We start from the raw sequence: 15,747 nt of genomic DNA, 5'->3' as shown, positions 1-15,747 counted from the left end.
CACATACTCAAACCCCATAGGCTTGAATGGGGCAAACCCCATGTGCGTGGCCCAGGCATGTGTGCCATTGAAAATAGTGGAGGTTGCCCCTCCCTGGATATTCAAGGTCACATATCTTAGATCTGTGAGTCAGGAAGGGCAACTGTACTAACATAAAAGTATAGGTATTTAGAGTTATGATTAGCTATATGTGTGATGTTTTCCTTAAAGGCCTCAGCTTAGTATGAAATGGAGTAAAGGTGTATCTGATTAAATCTCAAACGTTTTGCAAATATATGGTATGGGACCTTGAACTTAAGCTGCATCCACACTTACGGTTGCCATAAGTCAGGACCTCCAAACCAGGACAAATGTAGGACAACATTTTCAAATGTAGGACACATTTTTTTTAAATGGAGGACACGAAAAAATTTGATGATTTTTTAAAAATGTTGATATAAATGCATGTTTCTTAGGCATGATCAAAATGGAGGAGGACAAGCCTAGACTGAGGATGCAGGCTCCTCAGAGGGGCTTGTGTGCTCGGCCCAGGCCTGTCCTCTGAGGCCACTCTCCTCTTCCTGGACCTCCCCTTTCCTCCAAAGGGCTCTTTGGAGCTCTTTGAAGGGAAGGGAAGGGAGGTAGGAAAGGAGAGGGCGGCTGCGGAGGACAGCCCCAGGCCTCTCAGCGGCTTCATTTTCCTCAGGCCAAAGGGAGCCTGCAGAAAACGCAGCCACTGAGGAGAAGCCTGACTCAAGCAGGGAAGGTAAGTAGGGAACTAGGGAGGAAGGGAAGGAGGGAGGGAGGAGGCAAGGCAAGGGACTTTTGTCCCCAATCCGAAGTCCCATGCTTCTTTACCGAGACTCTACTGTACACAGAAAGTGCACTTGGGGGGGACCTTTGAAAATGGGCACCCTCCTCCTGTCTCCCCTCCTCCTCCTCCTCCTCCTCGCCATGCACTAAGAAAGGGAGCTCTCCCCTCCCCCTGGCTGGCCCAGAGTCTCACTCCTCCTCCTCCAAGGGTCCACCTCCTCCTTGAGGCTGGCCAATGGCAGAGTGGGGCTGGAAACAGCTCCGCCCCAGCTGCTCTGCCATTGGCCAATCAGACTCAAGGGGACGAGTGTTCCCTTTAGACGCAATGGCTGCCGGCCAGGGCCCAAACCCGGGATTTAGAGTGAACCGGGCCGTGACCATGCCAGTACCCCAAAACCGTTACAATCACGGGCACAGCCAGGTTATGGCATCCCTATCCACACTGCAGAAATAATCCAGGTTGACATCACTTTTAACTGCCATGGCTCAGTACTATGGAATCCTGGGATTTGTAGTTTTGTGAGGCACCTGTATTCTTTGGCAGATACGGCTAAATGTCTCACAGTATTACAATTCCCAGAATTTCACAGCATTGAGCCATGGCAGTTAAAATGGTATCAATGTGCATTATTTCTGTGGTGTAGATGCAACCATAGTTGCTATAGAAGGCCACCATCTTCAGCATTTAACAGTACCAAAGATTAATGTTCCTGTCGTTTTATTGACCAGTGACATCAGGAAGGACTAAAGTGATTGGTGTTTCAAAAACTGGTTTTATTGTGAAATTACCCCATTATTGGCCAGAGGCTATGGCCCACAGGGTTTAAAAGGCCAGACTGGGTACTTTGTGGTCACCCAGTGGGTTTTTATGTTCAAGTGGGGAAGGTGATCCTGATCCAGTGTTCTAGCCAAACCATGTAAACCACTACACCATGTGGCTCTCATTAAGCACAAAACCCTGGTCTCCAGAGTCCTAGTCCAGTGCTCAAACCACTATGCCACCACGCTAAGGAAACCAGTATTTCCCTAAGCTTACTAAAATCTGCATTCTTGAAGTCCAGAGTGTGTGTCTTACTATGGACTTTATCACACGGGGAAAATAGGGGTTTAAAAAGGCATTTTACTGGGACATTCACATGATAATGGGAAAGATTTTCCCATGACATCATGATTAAAGAGGGCTTATCCCAGGAAGAACCAGGACTGCTCCAGCAACAAATCATTCACATAGAAATCCTGTGAATGACTTGTTGCTGGAGCATTCCTGGTTCTTCCCAGGATAAGTCCTCTTTAACTGTGACGTGTAGGGAAATCTTTCCAACAATCATGCGAATGTCCCAGGAAAATGCCTTTTAAACCCCCAATCCCCCCCCCATGTGGTAAAGTCCTATGTTTGGCTTCCTCTTTCCTCCATATAACAAATCCCAAGAACATAAGGGAGGAGCTAAAGCACAGTGATCAGAAAGCCCCTTGAAAATACAGTGGTGCCTCCACATTTGTTGGGGTTAGGAGTAAGGAACCCCATGAATATGGAAAATCCACAAATGAAAAAAACACTATTCTCTAGGAACTTGTAGGTTCCCCAGCACAACTCTATGGTCAACGTCTGGCAGAGTTGCACTGGAGGACCTAGAGATTCATAGAACATATTAATAAAAAAACTGCAATTAAATCCACAAAGGTCAAAGCCACAAATGTGGAGGGCCAACTTGGTGACCTAAGATTAAAAAGTGACCTCTCATTCAGATCACCTCCATTCCTTTCTTTCCCTCTCTCCCACACGATTGGTATTTTCTCAGAAAGACAGCCTAAAAGACAATTTTGTTTGCTTGCTTTGTTGAAGCCCAAATGTCATACAGAGCTTTGTCCTAGATTCTAGTAGCTTCTAAAAGGAAAGCCCATGTTGCCTGTAGAATTACCACAATCAATCCAAAGTGTCCAAATTCAGTTTGAACTTCTTGCTTCATAAAAATGTAAAGCATATCCTTAATAATTACATAGGACTGATTTTTAAAATTTGCATTCTTTCTCTAAACCATTAAATTTAATTGTTGTTGTTGTTGTTGTTTTAATCTAGACTACATGCGAGTTCTCCCCAAGAAACAAGATTTTATTTGACATTGTGTTCAAAATGTAAAAAGCTTAATTCTTTATTAATTACTCTGGAATAGCTACCATTTAATAGTTCTATTCACAGTCTCCAACGTGGATTAAAAATATAATTGTTCCTTCCAAGAATGGGAAAGGTTGGGAACTATTTTAAATGTCATACCACAGATTAAGGTAGGGAACTGTCTTGAATGAATGCCATAGATTAAAGTGTGTGTTTATACCAGGTACGGGCAAAGTGTTGCTTTCTAGATGTTGCTGGATTGCAATTCCCAGCACCCTTCACCATCGCGTATGCTGCTCACATGGGAGTTGAAGTCCAACAGCATCTGGAGGCTGCATTATGCCCACGCCACCTTAAGTAGTACCTTATTTCAATACAGACTGAAAAATATTCTTTTTATGGATTCAAACTTATTAGGACCAGAAATGAAGAAACTGAGGAGATCCTGAGCATTCTTAGCATTATTTTCTGAGTGCTATTTAATGTTTTCTTGGCACACTGCCTTTTTTTTATTTTTGAAGATGAGAAATAGTAAGATGAAGTGGTGTAATGTGTTTACTGGCAAAACTGTAGTTTTGTTAAGGAAGTGAAGAACTATTTAGAAATGACCTTAAGTGCTCTGATAACCGTAAGAAGGGACTTACACTTCATCATCAAGCAAACTGAACTGACAAACCACCTCGTTTTTAAAAAACAAACGGTCTTCTAAAAAACACAACCAGTTGCTGGTATTTCAACTTTATATTCATTTTTTTGTTCGACCAGTCTTGAGATGTTACCCCCACCTTACTGAGTGCACAACTCTTGGTTTCCAGTTGCATCATTACTCCATCAGTTTTGTGTGACCAAAAGAGTTTGGCAAGTTACTTCTAAAAATAGTTAGTTGCCATTATAAATACAGGTTTAAATTAGCCTTACTTTCAAGTTATTCAAAAGTAGCTAGCACTGCTTTTTTAAAACTTTTTTTTAAAAAAGCCAGTAGTACAAAACTGCTTAAGTAGTAAAGCTACACATCCACTACTACCTATTATAACTAAAACCAGTTACAGTTAGATCACAAAAGATGCAGTCAAACTGCAGCTGCTTCTCCTTCATAAAAAAAGAAAAACCAGCTGAAAGAATGTGCTTAATTATAGTGTATTTTGAAACAGTGTCTTTAATATGGCATGTAGGCCCAAACAGATAGGCCAAAATAAAGCTGCTTTGGGCCACTTTGGAAGTGTGCTGTTTAAATGATGCATGTGCCTAAGAGGTCAGAAGTCGCACTAAAGTGCAGCTTTGGCGTGGCTTCTGGCCTCTTAAGATGCATGTGTCATTTAAATAGCATACCTCCAAAGTGACCCAAAGCAGCTTTATTTTGGCCTGTCTGTTTGGGCCTGTAGTTTGGATTTTAAGAATTTCCAGAATCCTGTTGGTAAATAACTCATCCCTTATGCCAGCAGACGTGCTTTTGGGAAGGTTGAGCAAGGAGCCATTTGGTACCTCCTTGCCCACTGCTTTTGCGAAGCTGTACAATAGTTGCAGTTCTAAACTTCAGGCATTGATTTAAGCAAGAGGGGTAAGCCTGTTTCTTCTCTGGCTATTTATCAGCAGCTGGACCTATTTGTTTTACCATTTTGGTCAATAAGTTGTCAAAGGGCAGGGTTGCATCCAGGTATTGTCTGACAGATGCTGCACAACCCAGGAGGACAGAGTGTTTTCCCCCTCTCAGACCACCAGCAGAACAATGCTAAAAGACCATTACACTCCATCTGCAGTCCAACAGAATCATGGCCTAAGGCAAGCCTACACACCACAAGCCCCGCGGACTGTTTGCAGCCCACCAAAGAGTTTTGAATGGCCTGTGAAGAGGTGGAATGACTTCAAGGCTCCTTCACAACTCGGCTTTCTCCCAAGAAGAGGGCCAAGCGGTGGAGGAGGAGGAAGAGGACAAGTCAATGTTTGCCCTGCAAGGCTCCTCTGCCACTTGGCCTTCCCCTGAGAGAGGTCTGGGCAGAGGAGGATGGAATTAGTATCAATAGTATTATAAATAAATAAATAAATAAGTTTAATCTTTCATTTATACCCTTACCTAGAAAATAAGCTGCTAAATAACTACTGCATGTATAAGTCTAGAAAGTTTAGTCAAAAAAATGAACCAAAAAACCTGAGTTGGCTTCTCCACAGGTCAATATAAGTACTGTACTTCAAATCTTAGAAAAAGGGAACCATCCCTTGGTGAAAGGCAAAAGTGTAATCTGTCCTGAAAGCATTGACCCCTCCTGCTCTCTCATCTATCCAGTGTTTAGTAGGAGCTCAAACAGTTATGCCTGCTGGAATTTTGTTCTTTGGCATCATTTCCTTTGCTTCATCCTTGGTCACATGCCCCTAAATTTTACCCTCGACTTATACATGGGGTCATATCAAAATCCATCATTTTAGCCCCAAAACCTGACCTCAATTTATATATGAGGTTGACTTATAGTTGAGTATATATGATATCTACAGCCTGAAGAAGTGTAGCCTATTTTGGCCCCTACCTACTGCCAAGTCATGCAGGTCTGGCATAAGGCAAGACAGTGAATAAGATGAGAACTGGCAGGTTTACTCCAGCATTGACACTAAGGATTTTTAATCCCTTTGTTGTTGTTATGTGCCTTCAAATCATTTCTGACTTATGGTGACTGTAAGACGGAGCTATCATGGACTTTTCTTGGCAAATTTCTTCAGAGGAGGTTTGCCATTGCCATCCTCTGAGGCTGAGAGAGTATGACTTGGCCAAAGTCACCCAATGGGTTTACATGGTCAAGCCAGGATTCAAACTCTGATCTCTAGAGTTGTAGTCCAGCACTGAAACCACTGCACCGTGCTGGCTCTGTTACACTGCGCACTAGTGTAAATTCCCCTATTTTTCAGTTTGATCTGAGGCATATCCCCCCCCCCCTCATTTTGATAAACCAACGTTTATTAGACCAACAACATCACATCTGAACTGGATCTATGTGACAAATTACATCATGTTGATCTGTTACAACAAAACAGATAATAAAAGTTTCATTCATTTATTCTTAGCCCCCTCTGATCTAAATAATTTGGGTTGAGAAGCTCAAACTGGTACTGACATATAGAACTGTATGCAATTGCCCAACTGATCTGGGGGGGGGGGGCAGACTACAAAGGAAAATCTTCATTTACTCATATAAAAGCAGCTAAAACAGTTAACTTGGGAAGACGTATATTCAACAGTAGTTGAATCTGTAACTATTGGGGTAAAAGTCAGTTCCAGACTAACAAACAACAAATGGCAGTTTCCAGAATTCCAGAGCATTGAGCCAGGGCAGTTAAAGGGGTGTCAAACTGGATTATTTCTGCAGTGTGGACCCAGCCATAGAGAGAGACCTGGCTTCTTTTTTGCTTGTGCTGAAGAGCCCTGTGTGGTAAAAGCATCACTGTGCTCTGACTCATCCTCAGAATGGCTTGAAGTGCTGTAAAGGCGGAAAGGAAGCCACAAAATACAAGTTAGTTCAGGAGCCCCAGCTGGCTCAAGCAGGCCCTTCCTTGATGTGTGACTTCTTGTCAGGTCACACATTTTGCCTGTGTCTGCACTGCAGAAATAATCCAGTCTGATACCACTGTAACTGCCATGACTCCATGGTATGGAATCCTGGGAACTATCGCTTTGTGAGACATTCAGGCCTTCTCTGTCAGAGAGCTCTGGTGCCACAAGAGACTACAAATCCCAGAATTCCATAGCATGGAGTCATGGCAGTTAAAGCAGTGTCAAACTGGATTATTTCTCCAGTGCGGACGCAGCCTCAGAATAACAAAAAAGTCAGTGGCCGTGAGGTATCTGTTTTGAAACCAATGATCTGTTTTAATATTGTAGTAGTTCAATTCCATCTTAACTGAAACTTTTGTAAGTTTTAAATTGTACTGTGCTTTTAGACCATAAGAGCTGCTTTGAGTCCCAATTTTGGGGGGGAAAGTGTGTGTGTGTGTGTGTGTGTGTATACATACATATACAGTCAGCTCTCCTTATCCACGGATTTTTTGTCCATGGATTCAAGCACCCACAGCTTGAAAATATTTTAAAAAGTATAAATTCTAAATATGAAACCTTGATTTTGCCATTTTATATAAGGGCCACCATTTTGCTATGCTATTGTATTTAATGGGAGTTGAGCATCCATGGATTTTGTTATCCATAGGGGATCCTGGAACCAAACCCCAGTGATAGCAAAGGCCCACTGTATATGTGTGTGTGTGTGTCTGTGTTTGTATGTATATGTGTGCATATATATATATATATATATATATATATATATATATATATATGTCAGGATACTAATAATAGTAATAACAAAATTGAAGGCTGCCCAGTCCTGGGGGGAAAGCTCCCTGGGGTTTACATAATGACTTAATCTTTACACACACACACACACACACATATATATATGGGGAATAAGAGGGATACAAATAATAATAATAATAATAATAATAATAATAATAATGTATTAATAATGATGAAGGGGGCCCAGTCCTGAGGGGAAAAAGCTCCCTTGGGTTTATGTAATGATTATTATTATTATTTTAAAGATCTTTAATATATATATATATATATATATGTGTGTGTGTGTGTGTGTGGAATGAGCGAGATACAAATAATAAAAATAACAACAATAATAATACTGTAATGATGATGATGAAGGGGGCCCAATCCTTATTTGTATCCCGCTTATTGCTCATATACATATACATATAGATCTTTTTGTGGGGCTCCGCTCTGGGCCCCACAACAAACTCCAACTCCCAGAATTCCATAGCCTTGAGCCAAAGAAAGAGCTATAGTGCTCCCAAACTGGGTTATATTTTTCCAGTGTGGACGCAGCCACCGCCCGCCCGAGCCGCTCCTTTTCATTTCTCCTTCGCCACCCAGCCTTTGAATCCGGGTTCCATTATTGACTTGTGTTTGCTTCCTGCGCCCTCCCGCGCTCAAAGTCAAGACTGCTTCAAACAAGGCGGAGAATAGAAAGGAACGTAGGGGAGCTGACGTTCGAGATTCCCCTTTTTGCGCACCGTACCTTGGCCTCCGGCGCCAGTCCATGAAGGTCCGGGCCGGTGGTGCAGAAGGTTGTCCCTCCCGGGAGGGCGTCTGTCCTTTGTAGGAGTGCTCTGCGTGCTGGGCTTACATCCGCACCAGGATGGCCGAGTGGTTAAGGCGTTGGACTTAAGATCCAATGGACGCATGTCCGCGTGGGTTCGAACCCCACTCCTGGTAGTTGGGTTTTTTTACCAACTTCCCAGCCGCTTCCTAAATTAAAAAGGACGGCGGTGGAAAACACGGTTCCGCTCCCTGTGGAGCTTGGCCCGGTCCCCGGACGGAGGACAGAGCGAGGCAGACCGGCTTCACGCTGGAGCTCTGCAGAGACAGACATGGGGCCAGGAAGGAAGGAAGGGGGGAAAAGCGCGCCAAACAGCTTGGCATCAAGTCCATGGCTGCTAGCTCTTAGGCTGCACCCGGAAACAATCCATTTTGACACCGCTTTAACTGCCATCATGGCTCCATGCTATGGAATTCTGGGATTTTTTTAGTTTTGTGAGGCATTTAGCCTCCTCTATCAGAGAAGCTGACAAACTATAAATCCCAGGATTCCTTAGTATTGAGCCTTGGCAGTTGATGTGAAGTCAAGATGGATTTTTATTACCTCAGGCTGCAGACATACTATACAAATAATCCAGTTTGACACTGCTCTAACTGCCATGGCTCCCTGCTATGGAATTCTGGGGCTTTTCATTTTGTGAGTCATTTAGCCGCCTTGAGTCCCTGTACAGGAAGGAAGGAGGCATATAAATAAATATAATAATAATAATAATAATAATAATAATAATAATAATAATAATAATAATACAGTAATAAGTAATAAGCCTACTCTGTTGGAGAAGCTCTGGTGCCACAACAAACTACAAATCCCAGGATTCCTTAGCACTGAACCTTGGCAGTAAATGTGAAATCAAGATGGATTAAGGCTGCACCTGCAGTGTTGAAATAATCCATTCTGACACCATTTTAACTGCCATGGCTCCATGCTATAGAATTCTGGGATTTCTTTTTAGTTTTGTGAGGCATTTAGCCTTCTTTGTGAGAGACGCTCTGGTGCCACAACACACTACAAATCCCAATATTCCATAGCATGGAGCCTTGGCGGTTAATGTGGTGTCAAATCGGATTATTTCTGCAGCCTCAGCTTCATCCACACTGCACAAATAATCCAGACTGACATCGCTTTAACTGCCATGGTACCATGCTGTGGATTTTGTAAAATACAGTATTATCCAAAACCCACAAAACAACCATGCCTTTGTTGGAAAAACCAAAATGAACAAAATAAATGAGGCAAGCTTTTGAAGCTCCACTGGCTTCTTCCTCAGAAAAATGTGTTAAAAGTATACAGCAGAAAGAAATGAGGTTGGCCCAATAAAAGTATTGTTTTGTGGATTTCGGATGATACTGTATTTTGCTGTATGGCCACCACCGCTGCTCCTGAACATGTTTTATGGAACTTCTAGTTTATTGTGACACCAGAGCCTCTGAAAGAGGAGCCTATATATCTCACAAAACTACAAATCCCAGGATTCCACAGCATTCAGCCGTGGCAGTTAAAGTGTTGTCCGTCTACATTACACACATAACTCAAGCCAGTACTGGACTATGACTCGAGACCTGGGTTCAAATTCCTTCTTGGCCATGGAAACCCACTGGGTGACCTCAGGCAAGTCACACTCTCTCGGCCTCAGAGGATGGCCATGGCAAACCCCCCCCCCTTTGAAGAAACTTGTCAAGAAAACCCCATAATAGGTTCACCTTAGGGTCGCCATAAATTGGAATTGACTGGAAGGCACACAACAACAACAACAACAACAACAACAACAAATTGTTATGTATAAAAAAGGCCAAAGTATGGCGGGTGTAAAATTGTTCACCGAATGATGTCCCTGACAGCTGTACAGCATTTCCTCCAAAAATATTTGCATTTATTTTTGTTTTTAGGGTCCAAAAGACACTGCAGAAATAATCCATTTTGAGACCGCTTTAACTGCCCTGGCTCAGTGCTAGGGGATCCTGGGAATTGTCTTTTATTGTGGCTCCAGAGCTCTGACAGAGATGGGTAAACATCTCACAAAACTACAGTTACCAGAATTCCCTAGCACTGACCTAGGGCAGTCAAAGTGGCATCAGACTGGATTATTTCTGCAGTGTCTTTTGGGCCTAAGTTATATATTTGAATGAGATTTGTTCTGTATGTAAGGTGCTTTGGTGAATATATTTATCAGCCTTAAAAAGGGTTTTTGTTTGTTTGTTTAAAAGATGGGGGAGGGAGAAAAAAACCCTAAACCATATAAAATACTTCACACTTTTTAATTTCAAGCCTTAAAGTTTTAATTTAAAGCCTTAAAGAAACAGTCTATGAAATTTATAAATTGGAATTCTTCGGTTTCTGTTCAGATAAGACACTGTAGCCATAGATATCAGCATACAGTATTTGTTTCTCTTTTGACTTTTCCTCCTCTCTCTCCTAGAATGAATATTGTGCGCAATGTGGACAAAGGGTCTTAACCCTTCCTGTGAACCGGGTTGAGTTGGAAGCCCTCATTTATATGAATCACTTTTGTTTATCCCTCTGGTTTGTAGCCCAGCATTTCTACAGGGGACTTGAAGCCTTTCCACGCTACACAATTAGAGCACTATGATTCCACTTTAACTGTCAGGGCTGCATCCTGGGGCTTGTACTTTGCTGAGTTTGTACTAAAGCTCTCCAGCTGAGCATTTGAAATGTCTCTGCCTAAACTACAAGTCCCAGGATGCCGCAGGATGTTATAGCAGAATGGAATCATAATGCTATAATAAGGCCTGTTTGGGCCAGAAGAATCATATATAAGGCAAGAAACTGGTTGGCAAAGACCACATTCACACTGCAGAAATAATCCAGTTGACACTGCTTTAACTGCCATGGCTCAATGCTATGGCATTCTGAGCATAGTAGCCACAACAAACATGGAAATTAAAGGAGTGTCAAACCAGATTATTTCTGCAGTGTGGATGGACTCAAACAGGGGGCAGAGAATCTGTTGTCAGTTTTCTCTCCTGGCCTGAGAAGAAGTGATGGACAGCAGACCTCAAGAGCAAGGAAGTTTTGTTTAAAGCAACGGCCGATGGATGCACCAAAAACCACAAATACCACTGTAATGACAATCCGATTGGTATACTGTATATTACTTATAACAGCAAGGGGCCAGATTACTAACACATAACAACTCACCCCACAGCCACACTGCAGAGATAATCCATGACTGAGTGCTATGGAATTCTGGGAGCTGTAGTTTGTTGTGGCACCAGAGTTCTGCAGTTCCCAGAATTCCATAGCATTGAGCCATGGCAGTTAAAGTGGTGTCAAACAGAATTATTTCTGCAGTGTGGATGCAGCCCAAATCATGCTGGGCAAAGACTGAATAGTTAGAACGAATGCTATGGTTTTCTGGATGCACTTAATCTGATTAAAAAAAACAAAACCTCAGAATGTCTCAGATTTTGTTCCTGTTTTTATTTTGGAGGTCCAAGCATGTTTTGTTTATTCCAGAATATTTTCTGTCAGTACGATTGGAGACCTTTTATACTTGGTCCCTAAATCAATTAATTTTAACCCAGTATAAAATTGGAAATAACAGGAGCAAAACCTGGGATTTTTCAGTCAGTCTGCATCGCACCCAGAGAGTCATGAACTGGGTAATGAGGAAGAGGAATTCTCTGTTGAGTGACTGCAAAATGAACAACACTCAGTATCTATCATCCAGAAGTAATCCTGACATTTAAAACATGGCTGTGGCTAAGCTATGGTGATCTTCAGACTAATACTCCGACTATCCTATGATTAGGAGACTGTACATGTTGACATTTATATTGTTTCCATAATCCAAAGCAAATAGGCACATAGGGCACACTCCCACTATTTCTTCTGCGTAACACACTGATCTTATAAAACTGTGCAGTAACAATGTAGACGATGAGTCCTTGTCACCCTGAACAAGAGGAGGAATTTAAGTAGGAATGCACTGTAGAGATTAGAAAACACAAGTTAATTGTCTCAAGTGACGTCAAGAATACTTTGTAGGAAGGTGGGTTCAGTAACAACATTCAAAACAACAGCCTGGAGGAAAGGCTCCATCTAATAAAGCAATATAGCATTCATTTGCCCTTAAGCATTTATCAGTTTCAGGACTGGATTAAGAATTTATCAATCTATCAATGGAAATGGCGTATTTAGGCAACAAAATGACAAATGTGTTTAGGAGAGTGACCCCTAGTGGCTCATTGCAGCTAAAAGTATAAAAATAGTTTGCAAGCCTATGGTAAATTCAGCCACAACAACCCTGGTGTTTTGTAAGAGCTGACTCATAAGAGATGAAGATAGTGAGCAAAGCAGACAAACAGGTTATCACAAACACTGGTATCTCAGGTACATTATCTTTAATGCAAGGCCAGCTCCTTCACATGTACTGTTCACACACCAGGATAGTTTTCTTCTCCTTGGGCATAGCTAGCTGATGTGGCTAACAACCCAGTAGCTAAATAATCTTTTTAATTAGACACTGAGTTGTGTGCAACCTCACAAGGGTGAGCCTTGTGTCTTGTATCAATCAACTATAAGAAACTATCTGGCAGCAGTTTGTGTTTTCAGTTCTTTTTAATGCTCAAAAACCTCCCAAAACATGGCACCTTTCAACTTCGTTGGACTACAAGAGTGACATACCGCAGATTATTCTGCCCTGTGCTCCAGTTTCTCCTCAAAAGTACAGGTCCTGGAGGCTTCTAAAAATAGAAAATCTGGTTGTTGGACAAAAAATACATTAAATGGTGGTGTTGGGGGGGGGATGGGAAACTTGAGACCTGCAAAAACAGCTTTGGGTCCAGGACTAGTGACAGGACTGTTTCCATGGTCCCCCACTTTTTTTTTTTTTGACTTTGCAACTGTCCAGAAAGAATTTTTATTTTTAATGAAATGGAGCAGGTTGACTCATTGCCTTGTAGTATTGTCAAAGCACAAGCAAAACCTGAGTCAGTAAGTCGGAAATGAATGAGAGTTTTTAAGTACCTCTTACAGGACATTCCTACCAGGCTTATAGCTCAGTATTTAGTTGTAGTGTGTGTGTCTCTAAAAGTAGATGTAGAGTCATGTAAATCGGTGCAAAGCTGCAGTTTCCAATGAGCAAGAATTGTAGGACAAGCAGTCTAGTTAATTTAATGCTATCTGTACAGCTCCAATATGAGACTAGACCTCAAGACCCCAAATACTGTGTCACATCCAAAGTGCTACCATTGGAAAAAGCCCTGTGTTTACCATCAAGGTTGTGAATTTACCAACAGGTTCTCTCAGGTTTGTTTTGGAACTGACTCTGAATATATTATAGACATACAATGAAGTCTGAGAAGATTCCTGGAATATTCCAGAGAAGGCCATACTATTAAAGATTCCCCTGGGATTATAGTCTTGCTTCTCATGCATCCTAAAGGCTCACTTAGGCACGGTACATACTGCCCCAAAAGGGTGGCCTGCCAGCGCCTGTTTTCCCTCCGCAGGGAAGTCACAGCCGCCAAACCGCACGGCTTCCCTGCAGAGTAACAAGTGCTATGCGGCGCTTGTGTAACAATGGTGGTGCCCATGTGTACAGAGCGCCGCCATTGTGACGCCCTCGTCGCGTGTTAGGGTTGAGGGGCATGTGGAAGCGCCGCCCCGAGGCAACTGTAGCATGTGATGAGGGCATCACAAAGGGCTGGTCTGTACTGGCCCATAGAAAATCCTAGTGTGCAGGGGAAATACCACTGAATGGAAATACATTTTGTAATATGCTTTCCTTTATTAATTTTATCTCCTGCTGCTTTCAAACTGTTACTATTATTAACCAAACCCAAAGTGTCTTTGAAACTTGCAGACAATCAACACAAAATGTAACAAAACACATCCTGACTTTATGGTACTAAATAAAAGCTTGTTTTCCAAAGAGAATTGTTATTGTTGCAGGTAATGAAAGTAAGAACCTAGTGACAGGAAAAGCAAATAGATGATAGTATGACCCCTCATTAAGGGAGGTTCCACATGATGTTATTAAAGGGTTTGCTATCCTTTGTGGAAGATAAGTATCATTGTATCAGCATTTTCAAGCCATTCCAAAGGGTTGCTAAGGGGCAAATGCAAATAACAAATCTCCTGAAGATTTTTACAATTAAATGTAGCCTCTGGAGGCCACTATTTTGAGTAGAAAAACAGCAGGAGAGTGGGGATAGGGCTGCATAACCCTTTCACTACTTGCATTTATCCTGCATTGAAATCTCCCCTCGCATTTTTCACTGCAGGGTTTCAGAGATATGTTCATAGAGATGAATCTGGAAACCCTTTTGATACAGATAAGAAATCAACATGGGAGAGGAATTTTAGAGGTTAAAAATAGAGATAAAATCAGAGCAGAAATGTTTAAATGAAGCAAACAACAGCAAAACAAAAACTGTTAGTGCTTTGTTATATATTTGTACATAACGAGCAATTTTTCCCTTTGCTGTTTTAATGCAGGCACAAAATACTGTCCAAACCAAAATGTTTTATTACTTTTAGCTGTTAACTATTGAAAAACAAACAGTATAGAATAACATGTCCATTGACATTGGACTTTATCACACAGGAAAAATCGAGGGTTTAACCAGCGATTAACCTGTGAAAATTGCGTAATCACGATTAAGATTTTCACATGACATCAACATTAAAGTGCCATTATCCTGGGACTAAAGTGGCAATAATCAGCAACAAATCATCAATGGGGGAATTCTGTGGTCATTCCCTCATTATTCCTGGGATAATGGTTCTTTAAGTGTGATATGTGTGAAAATCTTTAGTTGCGATTGCAGTTTTCATGGGTTAATCGCTGGTTAAACCCCTAATTTTCCCTGTGCGATAAAGTCACAGACATAAGGAAAAAAAACCTATGTTCCATTTAAAGACATTAAAATTTGAAATCCAACATCCAACTTGCTAAACTTCCTTCAGAATTAGCCCTTTCACATAAATGCCTGAGCCTCCTTTACAGTCTATTGCTATTGCTTTCAAGTTGTTCTTTCTAATTTTGTATCATATAATGTCATAAGCTATATGCTCCTGTTGTTCAGTTGGCATGTGAGTTGTTATTTTCTGTAGTGGACCCTGGTTTGTGATGCAAGAGAAGACAGCAGACACTCTCTGAGGCAGGCATACAGTGGATAGCACAGTAAATAACACACTAAATCCTCTATGGAACCATTTCTATTAATACACATATGAAGATAACTGTTATTCAAACAACAGTAGTGTTAGTTGGAATCTTAAGTCTGTAAACACCTGTAAAGGCCTTCCTCAAGAGTAGAGAATAAATACTTTGGAGCCTGGTTGTTGCTGTTGGCAGCAAACCACTGAGCAGTGCAGTTCTTGTTAATGATCTCCCTGTGCAGGGATAGATGGAATTTCTCATTTCTGTGTGTGTGAGTATGTGGGGGTGGGTGAGTTAAAGCTAGGTTGAAAGCCAAGCAAGGCCACCTGCTCTATACTCTATAGGTATTAAATATGAAGGAATTAGACAAGACCAAAAGCTATATCACTGAATGACAAAGGCAGGATTGCCCTTGCCATAGTTCTTTCAATGTCTATGCATGGTTATGAAACATGGACAGTGAAGGAAACTGACAGGAATCAACTAATTTTTAGATTGCAAGCCTGAGGGCAGGAAACCATGTAAATAATAATAATAATAATAATAATAATAATAATAATAATAATAATAATAAT

At 41.6% G+C, this 15,747-nt stretch overlaps 1 non-coding gene across 1 annotated transcript; it reads left to right on the top strand.

Moving 5' to 3' along the window:
• Positions 1–8,079: 8,079 nt before the first annotated feature.
• On the top strand, positions 8,080–8,162 carry TRNAL-UAA. Its single transcript has one exon. It is a non-coding gene; the product is annotated as a tRNA-Leu (tRNA).
• The last annotated feature ends 7,585 nt before the right edge of the window (positions 8,163–15,747 follow it).

The sequence above is a fragment of the Sceloporus undulatus genome, chromosome 1 (genome assembly GCF_019175285.1).
Source record: "Sceloporus undulatus isolate JIND9_A2432 ecotype Alabama chromosome 1, SceUnd_v1.1, whole genome shotgun sequence".
In the NCBI taxonomy this organism is placed as follows: Eukaryota; Metazoa; Chordata; class Lepidosauria; order Squamata; family Phrynosomatidae; genus Sceloporus; species Sceloporus undulatus.
The sequence above is the reverse complement of the archived record's forward strand: the minus strand, read 5'-3'. Positions and strand labels throughout refer to the sequence as shown.